At 41.9% G+C, this 20,921-nt stretch overlaps 1 protein-coding gene and 1 pseudogene across 2 annotated transcripts in view; both read right to left on the bottom strand.

Annotated features, from left to right (window-relative positions):
- The window catches only part of SHLD2 (shieldin complex subunit 2), a 136,139-nt gene that overhangs the window by 90,686 nt on the left and 24,532 nt on the right, over positions 1-20,921 (bottom strand). The window lies entirely within an intron of this gene.
- Positions 13,466-14,870, bottom strand: LOC308529155 (beclin-2-like; annotated as a pseudogene). Its single transcript has 4 exons — positions 14,863-14,870; positions 14,560-14,652; positions 14,106-14,249; positions 13,466-13,738 (listed from the first exon to the last, which is right to left on the bottom strand). The product of its transcript is annotated as a beclin-2-like (transcript).

Here is a 20,921-nt window from a genome sequence, read left to right as displayed (position 1 = left end):
GGCCGGGCAGGGTGCGTCAGTGTCAAAGTCCTCCCTCTGTCTGCACGGCCCACTTCTAGGAATATGATGAAAGGGAAACAGGCTGTACATCCTCACAGACCAGCTACACGGGTGTTCACAGCAGTGTGTGTATGTTAGAAAAGAAAATGTGCACTGACTGTGGTCTGGTTGAATAAATTATGATATATCCATACAAAGGCAAACACTGTAGCCACTAAAACTTGTGAAGACTATGAAATATTATGCAAAAGTTTTTCTTCAATATACTGATATGTAAAATAAGGAGACTACAGAAAATTATGTATGGAAAGATTTTATTTATCTCAAAAAAAAACAGTATTCAGTTTTCCAGCATTAACTTTGAAGTTAGAAACCATTTCTTCTCGTATATAAAAAAGATGTGTGTTTTCCATAATGACTGGTATAAGTGGTGGTAAAAAAGTTGTTCTTTTATTCTTTAATCTTTTTTAATTTTAAAAATATATATATGTTTTTATTCATTTGAGAGAACAGGAGAGAGAGAGAGACAGAAACATCAATGATGAGAGAGAACCATCGATTGGCTGCCTCCTACATGCCCCCTACTAGGGATCGAACCCACAACCTGGGCATGTGCCCTGACCAGGAATCGAACCATGACTTCCTGGTTCATGGGTCAATGCTCAACCACTGAGCCACACCAGCCAGGCCTTTAATCTCATTTAATCAATATAATTTGTTATCTTAATTCATTGTGCTAAGAAATAACACTGAGTGCCAAACCGGTTTGGCTCAGTGGATAGAGCATCGGCCTGCAGACTCAGGGGTCCCAGGTTCGATTCCGGTCAAGGGCATGTACCTTGGTGGCGGGCACATCCCCACTGGGGGGCGTGCAGGAGGCAAGCTGATCGATCTCTCTCATCGATGTTTCTAACTCTCTATCCCTCTCCCTTCTTCTCTGTAAATAATCAATAAAATATATTTAAAAAAAATAAAGAAATCCTCAGTAAAATATTTTTTTAAAAAGTGGGGGGGGGGGGATGGTGGTTTAATGGTGGGGATGAGGACACATTTGTAATACCTTAACTAATAAAGAATTTAAAAAAAAAAAGAAATAACACTGAGTACTGATAACCTGTGTACTATGTACACTCACGCTGAATTCTTTACTCTTTTTTTTTCCAATTGATTTTGAGAAAGAGAGGGGGACAGAAAGAGAAACATCAATCTGTTGTTCCACTCATAAGCATTGACTGGTTGTTTCTTTTAAGGGCTCTGACCAGGGATTGAACCCACAACCCAGGCATATTGGGACAATGCTCTAACCAACTGGGCTACCCAGCCAAGGCTGAACCCCTTACTCTTAAGAATTACTTGCCAAAACTGGTTTGGCTCAGTGGATAGAGCGTCGGCCTGCGGACTGAAAGATCCTGGGTTCGGTTCCGGTCAAGGGCATGTACCTGGGTTGCAGGCACATCCCCAGTAGGAGATGTGTAGGAGGCAGCTGATCGATGTTTCTCTCTCATCGATGTTTCTAACTCTCTATCTCTCTCCCTTCCTCTCTGTAAAAAATCAATAAGTTATATTTCAAAATAAAAAAGACTTTAGAACAGCGAAAAAAAAAAAAAAGAATTACTAATAGTGGTGCTCTCCCTCTCGGGAGCCTTTCTTCCCCACAGGTGTGCATCTCCTGCTCTAAGGGACCCCACCAGACTTGCACCAGGGGAGCAATGGGCAGTAGCAGCTTGTCCTGGGCTAACCCCCTGACCCTGTCTCCAAGGTCCCTTTTCTCTGACTTTTCAGTGAGCCAAGCAGCCCAGCCCAGGCTCTCCTGCTGCTGCTTCTTGCTCTCCTGTGACTACTACTATGACTACTCCTAGAGAGAGAGAGAGAGAGAGAGAGAGAGAGAGACATCAATCCATGATGAGAGACAATAATTGATCGCTGCCTGCCTCCTGCACGCCCCACACTGGGGATCGAGCCCACAACCCAGGCATGTGCCCTGACCAAAAATCAAATCGTGAGTTGTTGTTGGTTTTTTTAATATATTTTATTGATTCTTTACAGAGAGGAAGGGAGAGGAATAGAGAGTTAGAAACATCAATGAGAGAGAAACATCGATCAGCTGCCTCCTGCACACCCCCTACTGGGGATGTGCCCACAACCCTTCAGTCCGCAGGCCGACGCTCTATCCACTGAGCCAAACCGGTTAGGGCTAAACCGTGAGTTTTAATAAAGGTACTCTCAAAATAAAAAAATTACTAATAGTCACTAAATTCTAACCTCTGAATTTCCTACCTAAAATGTTAGAACACTGCCACATTTTATGGGACTTATGAAAAAATGTAAGAAGCATTATTTGTTCTTCAAAAACAAAAGGAATTGAAATTTAAAGCTAGTATACATTCTTTCATCTGAAGTAAGTTACTAAAACAAACCTCTGAGAAGACAACTGATTGTTCACATCTCTGTGCATAAGCTTTGGTTTCCTTTGCAATAGTCTGGTTTTCAAGTGAGAAGTCGTGTTCTCCTCACCACAGGTGGCCTCCGCAGAGACAGTCTCCCTCCCAATTAAAAAAAATGGCCCACATGGGTGCCAGACCAGCCCATTCTGAGCCTCCGCCCCTCCTACTAGTCTCCAGTGCTTTCTTCTTTACTTCTCTAGTTGTAAGACTTCCCATTCAGCCAGCTTTCAGGAGGTTCTCAATGATGACTGTTCTGTATTTTCATTGTAATTTTGATGTGGTTGCGGGAGGCAGCGAGTACTGGTGTTTACCTACACTGCCATTTTGGTTTGGCCTCAATTTTTTTTTTTTAATACTCACGAAGGGCATATTTTTTATTGATATTTATAATAGAAAGGGAAACACTAATGTGAAAGAGAATATAGATTATCTCCCATATGTGCATTGATGTGAAAGAGAACATAGATTATCTCCAATCAGGGACCAAACCTGCAACCTAGCCATGTGCTCTGACCAGGAATGGAACCCGCAACCTTTTGATATACTGGAGGATGCTCCAACCAACTGAGCCACACTAGCCAGGGCTATGCTGCAACTATAAGGGGCATGAAAGAAGCAGCCAATCGAAAAAACAAAGACAGCTGGAGAACCAAGATGGCGGCATAGGTTAACGCTGGAGTTTGCTGCCTCGAACAACCACTTCAAAAGTGAAACTAGACGGACATCACCCAGAACCACAGGAACGCTGGCTGAGTGGAAGTCCTACAACTAGGAGGAAAGAGAAACGCATACCGACACTCAGAGGAGGCACAGTGCTGAAGTCAAATACTGAGGTGCGGAGTGCATGCAGAGCGGGCTGGTGGCTGAGGGCACGGTTGGCGTTTTCAATCGGGAGGGAGTCGCAGACTCTGAGCTCCAGATCCGGGGGAGTCTTTAGGGTCCCTGACTCAAACGGGAGAAGCGGGACTGTCTGGCTTCGGTCGGAGCGAGTGCAGCTTTCTCTCTGAGGTTTGCAGTGGTTGCGGGACTCAGAGAGGCAGAGCCCCTGGGGACAGGACTGAGAGCAGCCATAACTGCTCTCTCTGGCCCACCCTGTTGATCCTGTGGGACCCGCCCCGCCCAAGCCCTGCACAGAGGCATTTGCCGGATAGCCTCAGGCAAACGCCAGATTAGCACCTCCCTAGAGGACAGAAGTTCTCGCACTGCTGACACAGCTGATTCTCACAGCCACTTGGCCTGGAGGTCAAATCCCCCCTAGTATTATTATAGTATATTAGCTACAACAATCAAGGCTTAACTACAAGACTGCGCACAAAGACCACTAGGGGGTGCACCAAGAAAGCATAACAAAATGCGGAGACAAAGAAACAGGACAAAATTGTCAATGGAAGATATAGAGTTCAGAACCACACTTTTAAGGTCTCTCAAGAACTGTCTAGAAGCCGCCGATAAACTTAATGAGATCCTCGAGAAATCTAATGAGACCCTTGATGTTGTGATAAAGAACCAACTAGAAATTAAGCATACACCGACTGAAATAAAGAATACTATACAGACTCCCAACAGCAGACCAGAGGAGCGCAAGAATCAAGTCAAAGATTTGAAATGAGAAGAAGCAAAAAACACCCAACCGGAAAAGCAAAATGAAAAAAGAATCCGAAAATACGAAGATAGTGTAAGGAGCCTCTGGGACAGCTTCAAGCGTACCAACATCAGAATTATAGGGGTGCCAGAAGATGAGAGAGAGCAAGATATTGAAAACCTATTTGAAGAAATAATGACAGAAAACTTCCCCCACCTGGTGAAAGAAATAGACTTACGGGTCCAAGAAGCGCAGAGAACCCCAAACAAAAGGAATCCAAAGAGGACCACACCAAGACACATCATAATTAAAATGCCAAGAGCAAAAGACAAAGAGAGAATCTTAAAAGCAGCAAGAGAAAGAAACTCAGTTACCTACAAGGGAATACCCATACGACTGTCAGCTGATTTCTCAACAGAAACTTTGCAGGCCAGAAGGGAGTGGCAAGAAATATTCAAAGTGATGAATGCCAAGAACCTACAACCAAGGTTACTTTATCCAGCAAAGCTATCATTCAGAATTGAAGCTCAGACCAAGATGGCGGCATAGGTTAACGCCGGAGTTTGCTGCTTTGAACAACTACTTCAAAAGTGAAACTAAAAGACGAACGGACATCACCCAAAACCACTGGAACGCTGGCTTAATGGAAGTCCTACAACTAGGAGGAAAGAGAAACGCATACGGACACTCAGAGGAGGCGCAGTACTGAAGTCAAATTCTGAGGTGCGGAGTGCAAGGAGCGGGCTGGCGGCGGAGGGCGCGGTTGGCGTTTTCAATCGGGAGGGAGTCGCAGACTCTGAGCTCCAGATCCTGGCGAGTCTTTAAGGACCCAGACTCAAACGGGAGAAGCGGGTCTGTCTGGCTTCGGTCAGAGTGAGTGCAGCTTTCTCTCCGAGCTTTGCAGCGGGTGCTGGGACTCAGAGAGGCAGAGCCCCTGGGGACAGGACTGAGAGCCGCCATAACTGCTCTCTCCGGCCCACCCTGTTGATTCTGTGCGACCCGCCCCGCCCAAGCCCTGCACAGAGGCATTTGCCGGATAGCCTCAGGCAAACGCCAGATTAGCACCTCCCTAGAGGACAGAAGTTCTCTCACTGCTGACACAGCTGATTCTCATAGCCACTTGGCCTGGAGGTCAAACCCTCCCTGGAATTAGCTACAACAATCAAGATTTAACTATAAAACCACAAACAAAGACCACTAGGGGGTGCACCAAGGAAGCATAACAAAATGCGGAGACAAAGAAACAGGACAAAATTGTCAATGGAAGATCTAGAGTTCAGAACCACACTTTTAAGGTCTCTCAAGAACTGTTTAGAAGCCGCCAATAAACTTAATGAGATCTACAAGAAAACTAATGAGACCCTCGATGTTATATTGGGGAACCAACTAGAAATTAAGCATACACTGACTGAAATAAAGAATATTATACAGACTCCCAACAGCAGACTAGATGATCGCAAGAATCAAGTCAATGATTTGAAATGCGAGGAAGCAAAAAACACCCAACCGGAAAAGCAAAATGAAAAAAGAATCCAAAAATGCGAGGATAGTGTAAGGAGCCTCTGGGACAGCTTCAGGCGTACCAACATCAGAATTATAGGGGTGCCAGAAGATGAGAGAGAGCAAGATATTGAAAACCTATTTGAAGAAATAATGAGAGAAAACTTCCCTCACCTGGTGAAAGAAATGGACTTACAGGTCCAAGAAGCGCGGAGAACCCCAAACAAAAGGAATCCAAAGAGGACCACACCAAGACACATCATAATTAAAATGCCAAGAGCAAAAGATAAAGAGAGAATCTTAAAAACAGCAAGAGAAAGAAACTCAGTTACCTACAAGGGAATACCCATACGACTGTCAGCTGATTTCTCAACAGAAACTTTGCAGGCCAGAAGGGAGTGGCAAGAAATATTCAAAGTGATGAATACCAAGAACCTACAACCAAGATTACTTTATCCAGCAAAGCTATCATTCAGAATTGAAGGTCAGATAAAGAGCTTCACAGATAAGGAAAAGCTAAAGGAGTTCCTCACCACCAAACCAGGATTATATGAAATGCTGAAAGGTATCCTTTAAGAAGAGGAAGAGGAAGAAAAAGGTAAAGATACAAATTATGAACAACAAATATGCATCTATCAACAAGTGAATCTAAGAATCAAGTGAATAAATAATCCGATGAACAGAATGAACTGGTGATTATAATAAAATCAGGGACATAGAAAGGGAATGGACTGACTATTCTTGGGGGGGAAAGGGGTGTGGGAGATGCGGGAAGAGACTGGACAAAAATCGTGCACCTATGGATGAGGACAGTGGGTGGGGAGTGAGGGCGGAGGGTGGGTCGGGAACTGAGAGGAGGGGAGTTATAGGGGGGAAAAAGAGGAACAAATGTAATAATCTGAACAATAAAGATTTAATTAAAAAAAAAAGAAGCAGCCAATCGATATCTCTTTCTCATCAAGTTTTTTATCTCTCTATCCCTCTTTAAAAAAATAAGTAAATAAATGACTCTTAAAAAAAAATGAGTAAAATATCTTTACAATATATCCACATAATGGCTATTTCTGGAACTCTATGAATGCATTCAACTTTCCTTCTGGTATCATTTTCCTTTTGTCTGAAAAGTTTCCTTTAATATTTTAATAGCTCAAATCTGCTGGCAATAAAATCTCCCATCTTTGTTAGTCTGAAATATTCTCTTTTTTTTAATCTTCACCCGAGAATATGTTATTATTGATTTTAAAGAGACAGAAAGGAGAGAGAGAAACATTTATGTGAGAAACACAGATCAGTGTAGGCACCTAGCTGGGGACGCGAACCTGCAACCTGAGTATGTGCCCTGACAGGGAGTCCAACCCTTAACCTTTCCACCTACAGGATGATGCTCCAACCAACTGAGCAATACTGGTTAGGGCTCTGTATTTTTTAAGATATTTTTTTACTGAGTATGAAACTATGTTGACAGCATTTATTTTTCTTTCAGTACTTTGAAAAGATTGCTTCAGTATCTTCTGGCTTCCATAGTTTTTCATCTTAGTTTGTTCCTTTTAAAGTAATGTCCTTTTATCCTCTGGATACTTTTAAGAATTTCTTTTTTTCCTAACTTTCAGCAGTTTTATTACTATGTTCCCAGGTATAATTTTATTTATGGTTATTCTATTTAGTGTTCTTTGAGGTTCATGGACCTGAAGGTTTGTAATTTTCATCAGATTTGTACTTTTTTTGTCATTGTTTCTTCAAATAATTTTTCTGTTTACCTCCTCTCTCTTTCCTAGGACTCTATACATATATTACACAACTTGATATTGTTCCAAAGGTTATTGATATTCTATTAATAATGTTCCAGTCTTTTTTTTTTTCACTTTCCACATCATTTTGGATAAGTTCTTCTGCTATATCTTCAAGCTCAATTATCTTTTCTTTTGCAGTGTCTAATCTAATGTTAATTCCACTCAGTGGTTTGTTTTCATTTTGGATATTTTATTTTTCATCTCTAGATGTTCCATTTGAGTCCTTTTCCTATCACTCATTTCTCTCCTTACCATATACATGTTTTCTTATGCCTTCTTGAATATATGAAACACATTTACAATAGCTGTTTCAAAATCCTTGTATGACAATGCTATCATCAGAAATATTTCATTTCCAGTCTCTTCCAATTTTTTTTACTCCTGGTTATGGGTCATTATCCTATTTGATTAATATCCCTAATAATCTTTTATTTGATACTGGACATTTTCATTGCTGGGTGCTGGTTTTTACTGCATTTCTTTAGAGTGTTGGTCTTAGCCTGGCCAGAGTGGCTCAGTTAAGAGTTGTCCTGTGCACCAAAAGGTTGCCAGTTCGATTCACATACCTGGGCTGCAGGTTCGATCCCCAGTTGGGACGTATATGAGGATTTAAAAAAAAAAAAAAAAGAGTGCTGGACTTAGTTTTGGCATACAGTTAAGTTACTGGCAATCAAGATTTAATTTTGCCACACAGTTGAGTTACAATTTAATACTTTGAAAACTTGTTTTAAGCCTTGTTAGTGTGGATTTAGATAGGTCTTTAGTCTATGTTAACCCTACTCAAGGTCTCTAGCCAATACCCCATGTATGAAATAGTGTCTGCACTTTGTATAGTAGAAATACAAGTTATTTCTAGCACTGTGTGAACTCCTGGAATTGTTCAACATACTAATTTTCCCTGTGGCTTTCCCTAGTATTGTGGAGTTTCATACTTTGCATGTGCAGATGAGTATTCAACGAAAGATTCTACAGGACCCTTCCAGAGATCTCCAGGGCTCTTTCAGTTCTGTAGATTTCTTTACTGGAGTGCCCTTTGCTCCAGTTTTCTACTCCACACATTCCAGTTGCCTTAGCTTCTCCAAAGCCTCCTCGGCTCAGGGTTCCCTTCCTCTGTGCTGCAATCTAGAAACTGCCCACACGCAGTTGTAGCACTTATCTCATTGGTTTCCTTGACTCAAGGATCGTCATCCTGGACACAGACAACAGGTGCTGAAGGCCTGGGAGGGGGTGAGGCGGGGGAGAGGACTGGAGGGGGTCAATGGGGGAAGAAAGAGGACAGATGTAATACTTTCAACAATAACGAATTTTTTAAAGAAGGGTCACCATACTGCACTGACTATTGTCCAATGGCTGAAGAAAGTTTTTCATACATTTAACCCTGTTTTCTAGTTGTTTACAATAGGAGGGGACTTTTTATAGCACTGATCCTCCATGGGCACATGTCTTGTTTTTATAGTATCTTTTGTGTTATTTTTTAGGGGTGGTCTAAATTAAAATGCACATATTGGAAAGTTTTTTAGGTTCTGGTCAAAATGGTGATGTGGGTAATAAATGTGGGACTCACCGCCTCCCACAACCACATCAAAATTACAACTAAAGTACAGAACCACCACCATTCAGAAACACCTCAAATCCAGCTGAACAGAAGTCCTACAACTAGGGAATTATAAAAGAAACACACTGAGACTGGTGGGAAGGCACAAGACGCTGGGTGGAATCACGGAGCGGGCTGGTCCCACTCCCAGAGTGGTGGTTTAAAATTGGGAGGGATATTTTGGCTGTGAAGGTTCCCTGAGGAGTGAAGGGTCCCTGCCCCACACAAGACCCCCAGCCCAGGGTTCCAGTCCCAGGAAGAGAAGTCCTCACAACTTCTGGCTGTAAAAACCTGGGGGGATTGTGACATGGAGGCTGCTGGCCCCATGCAGTTCGTCTTAAAGGGCTCACTCAGCCTCCTTCCCTGTGAGCTCCAGCGTTGCGGCAGCAGCTTGAAAGGAACTTGGGACATTTGGGGAGGAACTAACTAGCCTGGAATCAGAGTGAGAGCTGAAGGGGTAGGAGGGGCACCATATCTGAATCTCCATCAACCTGGCTCCCACTTTCGCTCTGCCCTGATGATGCCCTGAGACCCTGCTTCTCTACCTGCAGGCTTGTACAAGCCAGTTCAGTGGCTTTTCCATAAAACTGGCCTCTGCCTCATGCGCTGGACTTTCCTAGAGTCTCTCAGAGAAACAGCAGCTGGCCTCAGCATGCCCCGTACCTCTCAATAAGTAACCTAATTCCAGCACTAGCAGCAGCCCACCTTGGTTCATAGCTTGGCCTCTCCTGGGCACTTTCAACCCCAACACAAGTAGCACCCCTCTGCAGATTTCTTTGTAGCTCATGCTGGGTGGCCCTGGGAAGGGCACAGGCAGTAGCTGACTTTGCATTTCCTGGGAGGCTCCAGAGCTAGTGCACCTGGTGGTCAGCTTCAACCATGCCAGAATAAAAACCCTACCACATTCACAAGTGACCCACTCAAGGGGCAGACTTGATGAGCAAAAAGGCCCACATTGAAGCAAGTCCTGTTCCATAGGATCAGCTCCTGAGTAGATGCTCTTCTGCTGTAGTCTCAGATGATCCTCACAACTGATTGGCCTGGGGGTCAATCCCTCCCAGTGATGCTAACATCAACTAAGGATCAACTACAGCAGGACAGAGTACACAGCTCACTCAGGGGCACACCTGGAGTGCCCAGCTCAGGTCACTGGGGAGGTTGAGCCACTGGACCCTACAGGACACCTACTACACAAGTCCACTCTACCCAGTCTGGAGATGTAGTAGCTCTACCAAATACACAGAAACAAACACAGGGAAACAGCCAAAATGCAAGACAAAGAAACATGTCACAAATGAAAGAACAGGACAAATCTCCAGAAAAATAAATAAATAAAATGGAAGCAAGAAAACTACCAGATACAGAGTTCAAAACAATGGTTATAAAAGAACCTGGTGATTCTCTGAGACTCCACCCCTCCCTACCTGCAGGCTCATCCAAGTCTTTTCCAGCGGCTTCTCAGAAATGAAGGACACTCTAACTGAAATAAAGAACGATTTACAGAGACTCAACAGTAGCATACAGAATGCCGAGAATCAAATCAATAATTTAAGCCCTAGCCAGTTTGGCTCAGTGGATAGAGCGTCGGCCTGCATACGGAAGGGTCATGGGTTCGCATCTGGTCGAGGGCACGTACCTTGGTTGTAGGCTCGGTCCCTGGACCAGGTCAGGGTGCGTCTATGTGTCTCTCTAACATTGATGTTTTCCTCTCTCTGTCTGTCCCCCTCCCTTCCACTCTCTAAAAATCAATGGAAAAATACCCTCAGGCGAGGAGTAGCAAAAAAAAAAAAAAAAAAAGCATTTGGGCCCTGGCCAGTTTGCCTCTGAGGTTAGAGCATCAGCCCACTGACCAAAGGACTGCAGGTATGATTCCCAGCCCTGGTTGAGGAGCAAGCAAAAAGACAACCAATCAATGTTTCTCTTTCTCTCTTTCTCTCTCTCTCTCTCTCTCTCTCTCTCTCTCTCTCTCTCCCACTCTCCCTAAAAAAAAAAAAAAAATCAATGGGAAAAAAATATCCTCAGGTGAGGATTTAAAAAAACTGAATTTGGAATATAAGGAAGCAAAAAACACCCAATCCAAACAGAAAAAAAAAAAAATCAATCCAAAAATATGAAGATAGTGTAAGAAGCCTCTGGGACAACTTCAAGGGTGAACCAACATTCACATCATGGGGTTGCTGGAAGCAGTAGAGAGGGAGCAAGAAGTTGAAAACCTATTTTAAAAAATAATGACAGAAAACTTCCCTACTTGGTGAAAGAAATAGATATATAAGTCCAGGAAGCAGAGTCCCAAACAAAATGAACCCAAAGAGGCCTACACCAAGATACATCATAATTAAAACGCCAAATGTTAAAAACAAAGAGAGAATCTTAAAAGCAGCAAGAAAAAATCACTTAGTTACCTACAAGGAAGCCCGTAGGACTGTCAGCTGATTTCTCAATAAAAACTTTGCAGGCCAGAAGGGAATGGCAAGAAATATTAAAAGGGAAAGGACCTATAACCAAGATTACTCTGCCCACCAAAGTTATCATTTAGATTTGAAGGTCAGGTAAAGAGCTTCCTAGACAAGAAAAAGCTAAAGGAATTCATCACGACCAAACCAGTATTACACGAAATATTAAATTGTCTTCTTTAAGAAGAAGAAGAAAAAAGATCGAGAATATGAACAATAAAATGACAATAAATACATTTCTATAAACAATTGAATCTAAAAATCAAAATAAACAGATAAGCAGAGCTGAAACACTCATAGATAGAGAACATTTTAACAGTTGCCAGGTGGGAGGGGTGTGGGGGGATGGGTGAGAAAGGTGAAGGGGTTTAGAAGTACAAATTAGTCATAGCCCATGGGCACAGACAAGAGACAGGTGGAGGCCTGGGATGGGGTGGGAGATGGGGAGAGGGGGTCAAACAGGGGTAGTAAAATGGGAGACATCTTAATACTTTCAACAATAATTTTTTAAAAAATATGCATCTTCGCCCAGCTGGTGTGTCTCAGTGGTTGGAGGTCATGGTTCCATTCTCAGTCAGGGCACATGCCCAGACTGTGGGCTCAGTCCCCCATGGGGGGCATGAAGAAGGCAGTCGATCAATGAGTCTCTCTTATCATTGATGTTTCTATCTCGCCCTCTCCCTTTGCCTCTAAAAATAAATAAAAATAATTTTTAAAAACACATCTTGAAGTTATTACAACCAATCTTGAAATGAGTATACTAATTAAGTGTATAAAATGTACGACAGTTTAATTCCATTTCTCTCCTTTTGTATTCTCATAGTTTTAAACTCTACATCTATTTTGCTATAAACCCCACATATATTAATGTTTTTGCTTTAAATAGTCATTATTCTATGTGTATGTGTATTACAGATGAAATTACAAAAAAATTCTCTATATTTATGCAGATATTTACCATTTCTGGTATTCTTCATTATTTTCTACAGATCCAAGGTTCCATTTGGTCTCTGTTGCCTTTTTTTTTCCTCATTGAAGAATGTATAGAAATTTATTTAAAGTTTCTCAGGGACGAAAGGAGAGGGAGGTTGACAGTAAACATCACAGCAAAACCTTAAAAATCTATGAATATCCTCCCTCCTAAAGTTCTACTACATATACCAGTGGCCAATTACTTTTATTCTCTCATAAAAAAAAAACTGAAGAGCTGCCGGAAGCCGGTCCATCTTTGCTGCTTGACAGTCGCTACAGGGAAGAAACATCTTCACAGCATATGTTTCAAGGGACCTGGCGTATATGGCATAGGTTTGCTCCCCCTCTTAGCGCTATGTGTTTTAACCAGGCCCACCTCCCCGAGAAAGGTTGTTTCCCCAGGTGGGGATTTTTCCCTGGAGTTAGGGATTAACAGGACTAAGGAAGGGAATAAATCAGTAAAACCCCTTAACTAAGTGCCAGGAGGGTAGTTAATCACCTTAACTACAAACAATCATGCTTAAGCTACATAATCTTCACTTAGGATAATCTCCTTCAGTTACTTCCTTGTAGCTTAACAGAACAGTAGAGTAGTGACCTTGGAATGGAGATAACAAACGACCTAACCTTTGGAATAGAATGGATATGATTAAAATCAAATGGTATAAATACAGATGTAACAGGAGAATAAATAGAGAACCTGGCTGGAGAACCTGGCTAGAGAACCTGGCTAGAACACTTGGCTGGAGAACCTGACTGGAGAACCTGGCTAGGCTGATCAACTGAATGCTGTCTCTGTGTCATTCCTTCTTCGCCAACTCCGTCCACACCTTTGGGAACCCCTGGACCTGCTGGGGCAGGACCCCAACAAAGACCTACACATTTTTCTTTACCACCCTCTCCCCTCTCATACCCACCCTCAGTTCTTTCCCGCTACAACCCTTTATCCCATCACCTTGTAATTTAAACTTTGTTGTCATTTTGAATTTGCTTGTCCAGGTGGGGAAGAAGGGAAGAGAAAAGTACAAGGAAGAACAAAGTTGTGCTGGGCAAGACATCAATGGCTTTCAGCTTGCTCTGGGCAGTATTTTCATTCCTCTTAATGTGTGTATGGCTATTCATTATTAAAATTATAAACCTCTTATATTCTTCAGTTTTACATTTGATCTGCTAAGACTTCCACAAATAAAATATTTTAATGCAAGAAAATATCCCTCTCCCTCATTTAAAAAAAATTTTTTTTTTTCACAATACCGTAAGGAGACCAAGCAAGACTCCACTTAAAATATCTAAGCATGATCTTGAGTGCCTTTGTCTGGCTCCTCCATGTTCAGGTTGGTTCTGATGGAATAGAATTCACCACTGGCTCCAAGATCTTCTATCAGGCTCTTGTCACATGGATCCTGTAGGACATGCAGAGTACCCAGCTTACCTTTCTCAGCTTTTTCCTTGAACTGCTAGGAAATCCATCATCATCTGGTCAAACTTATTATTATGCAAGAGAGCACGCTGGCCCACCTGGAGTGGCTCTGTTAGTTGAGCATCATCCCATGCATTGAAAAGTTGCCAGTTCTATTCCCAGTCAGGACACATAACTGGGTTGTGAGTTTGATCTCTAGTTGAGGAGCAGCCGATCAATGTTTCTCCCTCAAATCGATGTTTCTCTCTCTCCTCTCTCTCTCTACCTCTCTCTCTCCCTTCCTCCCTCCCTCCCTCCAAGTATGTCCTCAAGTGAGGACTAAAAAGAGAGAGAGAGAGCGAAAACTCTGCCCCCCTGATACAGAACAAGGACAGCTCAATGGAGTCCTCTGTTAAAGACTTCAGATAGGAGTGGTTTCCACAGGGGATGAGTTGCTCCAGACCAACTGTGTTAGACAGGGCCAGGGACGCAAGACTGTCTGCCCCCAGGCTACACTAATCTCACTCCAGAACATGGGGAAAGTAGAGTTGGGAGGCAGTTCAATCTGAAGTTATTAATGATGGCAAAGGGTCATCATCATGGTGGCTCTCAAATATTGACTTGAAGGCGCTGGTTTTCTCCAGCCAGGTAGCAGTCTGGGGGTACCACAGCCAGTTCTCCACACTCCTCAGGTCATCATGCAGTTCCGGTTGTTGCCACTGCCGTTTGCTATGGTCCATGGCACTGCCTCTCCTGCTAGTCCAGAGTCTTAGTCTCTGCCTGGGCTGCCTCCAGAGTCATAGCTGCTCTATCTTGGCTGTCCACCTTCTCCAGCTCCTGGGCCAGCCTCGCTTCCTCCAAACCCACATCCTTCAGCTTCTTCTCAGTGTCTCCCTCTCGTCCTCACTTATTCTCTCCCTAGTCGCCAAACCTGGTTCTCTTTTGTCTTTAGCTCATGAAACTTATTTTAGCATTTCTTGGCAGTCCTGGTCTGTTAGAGACAAGTTCTTCACTTTGTAATCTATTTTAAAAATCTTTGTTTTGCCTTTATTTTTGAAGGCTATTCCTGCTGGATATAGAATTCTAGGTTCACGAGTTGTTTTTTCCTTTTATCACCTTTATGGATACCATTCCATTGTCTCTAATTCTCTATTTTTTCAGGTGAAAAGTTTGCCATAATTCCAATGGTTATTTCCATGATTTAATGTGTTTTTCTCTTGCTTGTAAGATTTGCTCTTTAGTTTTGAGCAGTTTGATTAGGATTTGCCTAATCTGGAATTTTTTATTTCTTGGTTTGTTTTTATTTCATTTTGCATTTAATCTGCTTGGGGTTTGTTGAACTTCTTAAATTTGTGAGTTTATGTCTTTCATCAATTTTAGAATTTCTTAACTATCGTCTCCTCAAGCATGTCTTCAGCCACATTCTCTCCTCTCTTTCTAAAACTCCAAATACAGAGATGTTATACTATGTATTATTATCCCATAGATCTTGGAGCATCAGCTAGTGTCAAAAGGTAAGAAAGTACATCTCATTCTCTCTCTCTCTCTTTCACACATACACACACACACACACACACACACACACACACACACACACGTGTGCGCGCGCATGCTGATGAGGATATGCCAAAGGAGCAAAGGAACCAAATGAAAGAGCTCCAAATGGCCAACTATGAATAATTTCACAAACAAAATAAATTAGTAATTGTATTATAACCCCAAATATAAAGTAAATATCCATGAGTCAATACTGTTATAAACAATAATTGAATAAATAAATACACACAGGAGAAGAGACAAACCTCCTTCACAGAATTCCAAATAATTTATGTAGATACTCCACCTTCGAGGAGGGAGAGCATAACTACTCACAGTGACTTCCTTCCAAAGAGTACATATGGAATGTAAAGAAAGAATGAAAGAGAAACTTTACAGTTAAGGAACTTGACAAACACTACCTTGACCAGGTGATCAAGGTCAACATCAACACTGATAAGTCATATTGACAATCTACCCTTAATATAATGTACTGAAAATGGCACTTAATTCTGTGGTCCTCCTCTGAAAAACCAAAACCCCATGAAAAAAATACCAATAAGGGACATTCTATAAAATGCCTGAACAATACTCCTCAAAACTGTCAAAGTCATCAAAAACAAAGGAAGTATGAGAAACTCATAGCCAAGAAGAGCTTATGGACACATGACATTAAATGTAGTGTGGAACCCTGGTTGGGATCCTGAAACAGAAAAAGGACATCAGGTAACAACAAAGGATAGTGCATAAAGTATGAATTTCTATGAAAAATAATGTATCAATATATCCCACACCTAGGATATATTGGTGTGGGGTATATGGGAACTCTCTGTACTATTGAAACCAGACAACCAAAGGGTCCGGGCTGCCTATCACTACTTGAGCTAATTAAGCAGAGACAGGGTTGAATTATATATGAGCGTTTATTTCAATAATGCAGGCAGTATGGGAGAGCAGCAGGTCATCTATGAAAATCTGCTCTGTACCTGCCCATAAACCAGCTGTTTATATTGGGTAGGACAAAGATTACATGGGAAAGTAGGTAAAAGGAATAAGAATGGGTATAATGGCTCAGATTACAGGCAATGAGGGAAGGACTCCATTGTTTGGGCAATAAGGCTGTTCATCTTTCCATGATTGTGGACCACATTTCAAGGATGACTCTAACCCAGGGGCATACAGCTCCCAGCCAGATTAGAATGTGCTTTCTTTAATCAGAACAAAACAATCATGGTTAATAGAACATGATTAATACTTACTATTATAGGTAGTTCCCAATATCTTATTTCTGTCCCTAAAACTATCTTTGCCAATTTCCTTTAAAAAGCAATAGAAAACAACTGGGAGTCTTCCATAACTGAAAGCCTCCAGTGCCTCTGGTAGGTTTCTCTCAGCTCTTCTGCTCACTCCACCCTTCCTCAACCCCGTCCTGTGAGGGTGGCTGCTGTGCATTTGGGAGAAGTTCCATGTATCTCAGGTAGGATCTCTGTCAGCTCAACTTACCTAGCCCTTACTCTACTCAACCACCCCGGGGGCATTCAGTAACCTATGCATAAGAGCTGGGGGCTGACTGTAGACTTGCCCTTTAATGGAAAGGGAAGGGGGGAGGGGGGCAGCTAGTCAGGATTTTAGCCAGCCCAAGTATGGCTATTACAAGTCCGTTGAATGTTTGGCAAGTTTCTTCTTTCCCCACCTATAGCTGATGCCTCTTTCATGGGCTGTTCTTTCCCACAGTAGCCATCAGTTTCTTCTCTGCTAAGAGCATTTCATTACTTTCTGCAGTTTAGTTTATTTAGGTTTTCTTGTGTCCTCAGTTCTTTGAGGGTTTTGTTGTTGTTTTTTTAAATATATTTTATTGATTTTTTACAGAGAGGAAGGGGAGAGAGACAGAGAGTTAGAAACATCGATGAGAGAGAAACATCGATGAGCTGCCTCCTGCACATCTCCCACTGGGGATGTGCCTGCAACCCAGGCACATGCCCTTAACCGGAATCAAACCCGGGACCCCTCAGTCCGCAGGGCGACACTCTATCCACTGAGCCAAACCGGCTTTGGCTCTTTGAGGGTTTTTTTAAAATGACTCTTATTTGGTTTCTGTTGGATTGCAGGGTGAGAATGGCACTATCTTATAACTTTGTACATCTGAAAAAGCAGAATTCTTCCCCAGACTTTTGATGGTTCAGTCCCCCAGTACATTAAGGTCTCTACTCAAATATCATCTCTTCAAAGATGCATTCCCTGATCACACCATCTAAAAAGTCTCCTTTCTGTGCGTTCCATATATCCACACCTCTGGTTCTATTTTGTCTGTCAGTTTATTTTGTTCATTGCATACTACATGTAAGTGAGATCCTGTGGTATTTTTCTTTTTCTGACTAGTTTATTTCACATAGCATACATAATCTCCAGGTCCATACATGCTGTTGCAAAAGTTGTGTTTCAGCTCCAGACCCCAAAAAGCAGCAAGGCCAAGCAGGGGGACACCAGGCCACAGCTGACATCAGGACCAGCAGTGATGACTAATGACCCCCTGCCCTGGCACTGGCCAATCAGTGGAGACTACAACCCTGCAAGGACACACCTGGAAAGCTGATTAAGATTCTATTGAGATCCTCCCCTGGGACCTCCCCTAAAATTCCCAGCCTTAAAAATGCTTAGGATGGAGGACCAGTGCAGATCTCTCTGGGGCACGCCCTCTCCTTTGCCCACCCCCCGTTTTCCCCAGTGTAAGCGCTCTCTCTCAAGCATGCCCAAGTCCTTGCTCCTCTCCTTCGCCCCCGTTACTTATACCCTTGATTTCTTTCTCCCAAGTTCCAAGGGCCCTTTTTTGCCTCTGTAACTAGTTTCCTGAGTCCACACAGCCCAGCTGGCTCACTTCCATGTCTCACTTCTTTTACCTCTGAAATTTTCTAAATAAGCTTTTGCTTGTTTTTGAAAAAAATAAAAGTAAAAAGTCTCCTTTTTTTAGGAGGACCTAAAATACAATCTTTCCAAATAATAGGAGTAGTATACATGAATGATACTATTTCTGTCAAATTTACATCACAAGTATAGCATATAAGTGTTCTAGGCCAGTGGTCGGCAAACTGCGGCTCGTGAGCCACATGCGGCTCTTTGGCCCCTTGAGTGTGGCTCTTCCTAAGCCTTAGGAGTACCCTAATTAAGTTAATAACAATGTACCTACCTATATAGTTTAAGTTTAAAAAATTTGGCTCTCAAAAGAAATTTCAATCGTTGTACTGTTGATATTTGGCTCTGTTGACTAATGAGTTTGCCAACCACTGTTCTAGGCAGAAAAGTACCTAGAGGGGAAAAATATTTGCAAAATATATCTGAAGATTATCTAGAGTCCAGAATATATAAAGAACTCCTACAACTCAACAACAAAAAGACAAATAACACAATTTAAAAATGGAAAAAGCAGTTAACATTTCTCCAAAAGAGATATTCAAATGGCCAACAAGAAAGATGCTCAATGTCATTAGTTATTAGGGAAATGTGAATGAAAACCACTATGAGATACCAGTTTACACCTATTAGAATGGTCATAATAATAAATTTTTAAAGGAAAATAACAAGGGGTGGCACAGATCTGGAGAAATTGAAGCTCTTGAACATTGCTGGTAGAAATGTAAAATGGAGCAGATGCTGTGGAAAACAGTTAACAGTTCCTGAATAAGTTAAACATAAAATTACCACAGCAATTTCACTCCTAGGTATATACCCAAAAGAACTGACAACAAGATTCTCTGGAGCATTTGAGATCTTTCCCCTGATATATGTCATCAGTTTGACTCAAACTCTTATAAAAAAATTTTAAAAAAGAATTGAGTCCTGCTGGTAGCTCAATGGTTCAGCATCAACCTATGAACCAAGAGGTCACAGTTCAATTCCCAGTCAGGGCACATGCCCGGGTTGCAGGCTTGATCCCCAGTAGAGGGTGTACAGGAGGCAGCCGATCAATCATTCTCTCTTATTACTGACGTTCTATCTCTTTCCCTCTCCCTTCCTCTCTAAAATCAATAAAAATACCTTTAAAAGAATTGAAACAAGTGTTCAAACAAAAACTTGTACACAAATGTTCACAGCAGCACTATTCACAATAGCTGAAAAGTAGAAATAACCAAAAGTCCATCAACTGGTGGCTGAATAAACAAAATGGACTGTGATCTGCACTATGGAAATCCACATTATGCAAAGGGAAAATATGACTTAAAGGCCACATATTGTATGATTCCATTTAGAGAAAATATCCAGAGAAGGCAAATCCACAGAGACAGAACGCAGAGCAGCAGCTGCCGGGGCGGGAAAAGAAGGAATAGGAAATGGCTGCTTCTTTGATATGGGCTTTCTTTTTGGAGTGATGATCAAGTTCTGGCACTAGACAGTGGTGATGGCGGTGCAACACTGTAAATGTATTTAATGATACTGAATTATACACTTTAAAATGGTGAATAAGTTTTATATGTATTTCACCACAATAAAAAATGAGTAGACAAATAAAAGCTTAAACACAAAAAAAATCTAGAACTAGGTTCTGAGAAAAGCTCGAAGGTTAAACACACATACTTAATTGCATTTCCTCTCAAAACTGTGCTAAAATGCCAAGAAGGTATTTTTAAGGCAAAAACAAAGCTTTAAAGGCTGGAAAGCAGATGGTAACTAAGAGAAGATCAACATAAGCTGAATCCTAAACCCAACCTGGCTTAGTCCACAGAACTCTCAAAAGGCTCAGAAACTGGTAACAGCACCTCCAGAAACAGGGGGAGGAGACCACTAAAGCTCTCTGGGAAATGGCGTAGTCTCTCAGTGTCTCCCATTCCACTTGGTTTTATGTCTCTGTCAACACAGCAAGAGGACTATTCTCTGAAGCAGATTTCTGAACAGGAACACAAAGCACATTGTGGGGAGAAGGACTTAGTGAAACCAGGAGGATTAACTAAACATATATATACATAATTCCCTTCACTTAGCTCCCAGAGAACCATCTTTCACACACCAGGCAGGAGATTAAGACTTCTCTTCTCAGAAAGGGAAAAAGAAATGAGAAGCAGATATCAAGGGCTCCCTAATAAATGGCAAACTCAGGTCACCCCACAGTGAACCCATAGATGTGCTCAGAGCTTCCAATCAACTTTCAGGACCACACCTAAAAAATTGGAGGTCTAGTCAAGATAATTCAACAGAGGCAAAACCCGAGATGAGAAAAATCAAGGAAATAATTTAGGAAAACATCCCAGCATTAAACAAAGTAAGTTTACTATTTGAAAACCCAGAATGCACAGGATAATGAATTTTAAAAGCACATCCATATTAAAGCATATATTTTTGAAATTTTAAAACAGTGGAAGCCAGGAGAAGATCCTACAAGCTTCCAGACATGGAGAAATAGGTAGCAAGAGATGAAAAATCATGATTTTGAACTTCGATCAGTCACAGTGTAAGCTAGATGACAATGGAACAAAATCAAAATTCTGAAGGGAAACGATCCCCAATCTGAATTATACACTGACAGGCCAAACTATTAATCAAGCTTAAGAAGAAAATACAGGCATTTTCAGAAATGCAAGGTATCAAATACTTTGCCTTCCACTCACCCCTACTTCAGCAAAATGTGGGAGTAAACCGAGAGGAGGAAGACTCAGGACACA

This window comes from Myotis nattereri (assembly GCF_964212035.1).
Source record: "Myotis nattereri genome assembly, chromosome: 13".
In the NCBI taxonomy this organism is placed as follows: domain Eukaryota; kingdom Metazoa; phylum Chordata; class Mammalia; order Chiroptera; family Vespertilionidae; genus Myotis; species Myotis nattereri.
The sequence above is the reverse complement of the archived record's forward strand: the minus strand, read 5'-3'. Positions and strand labels throughout refer to the sequence as shown.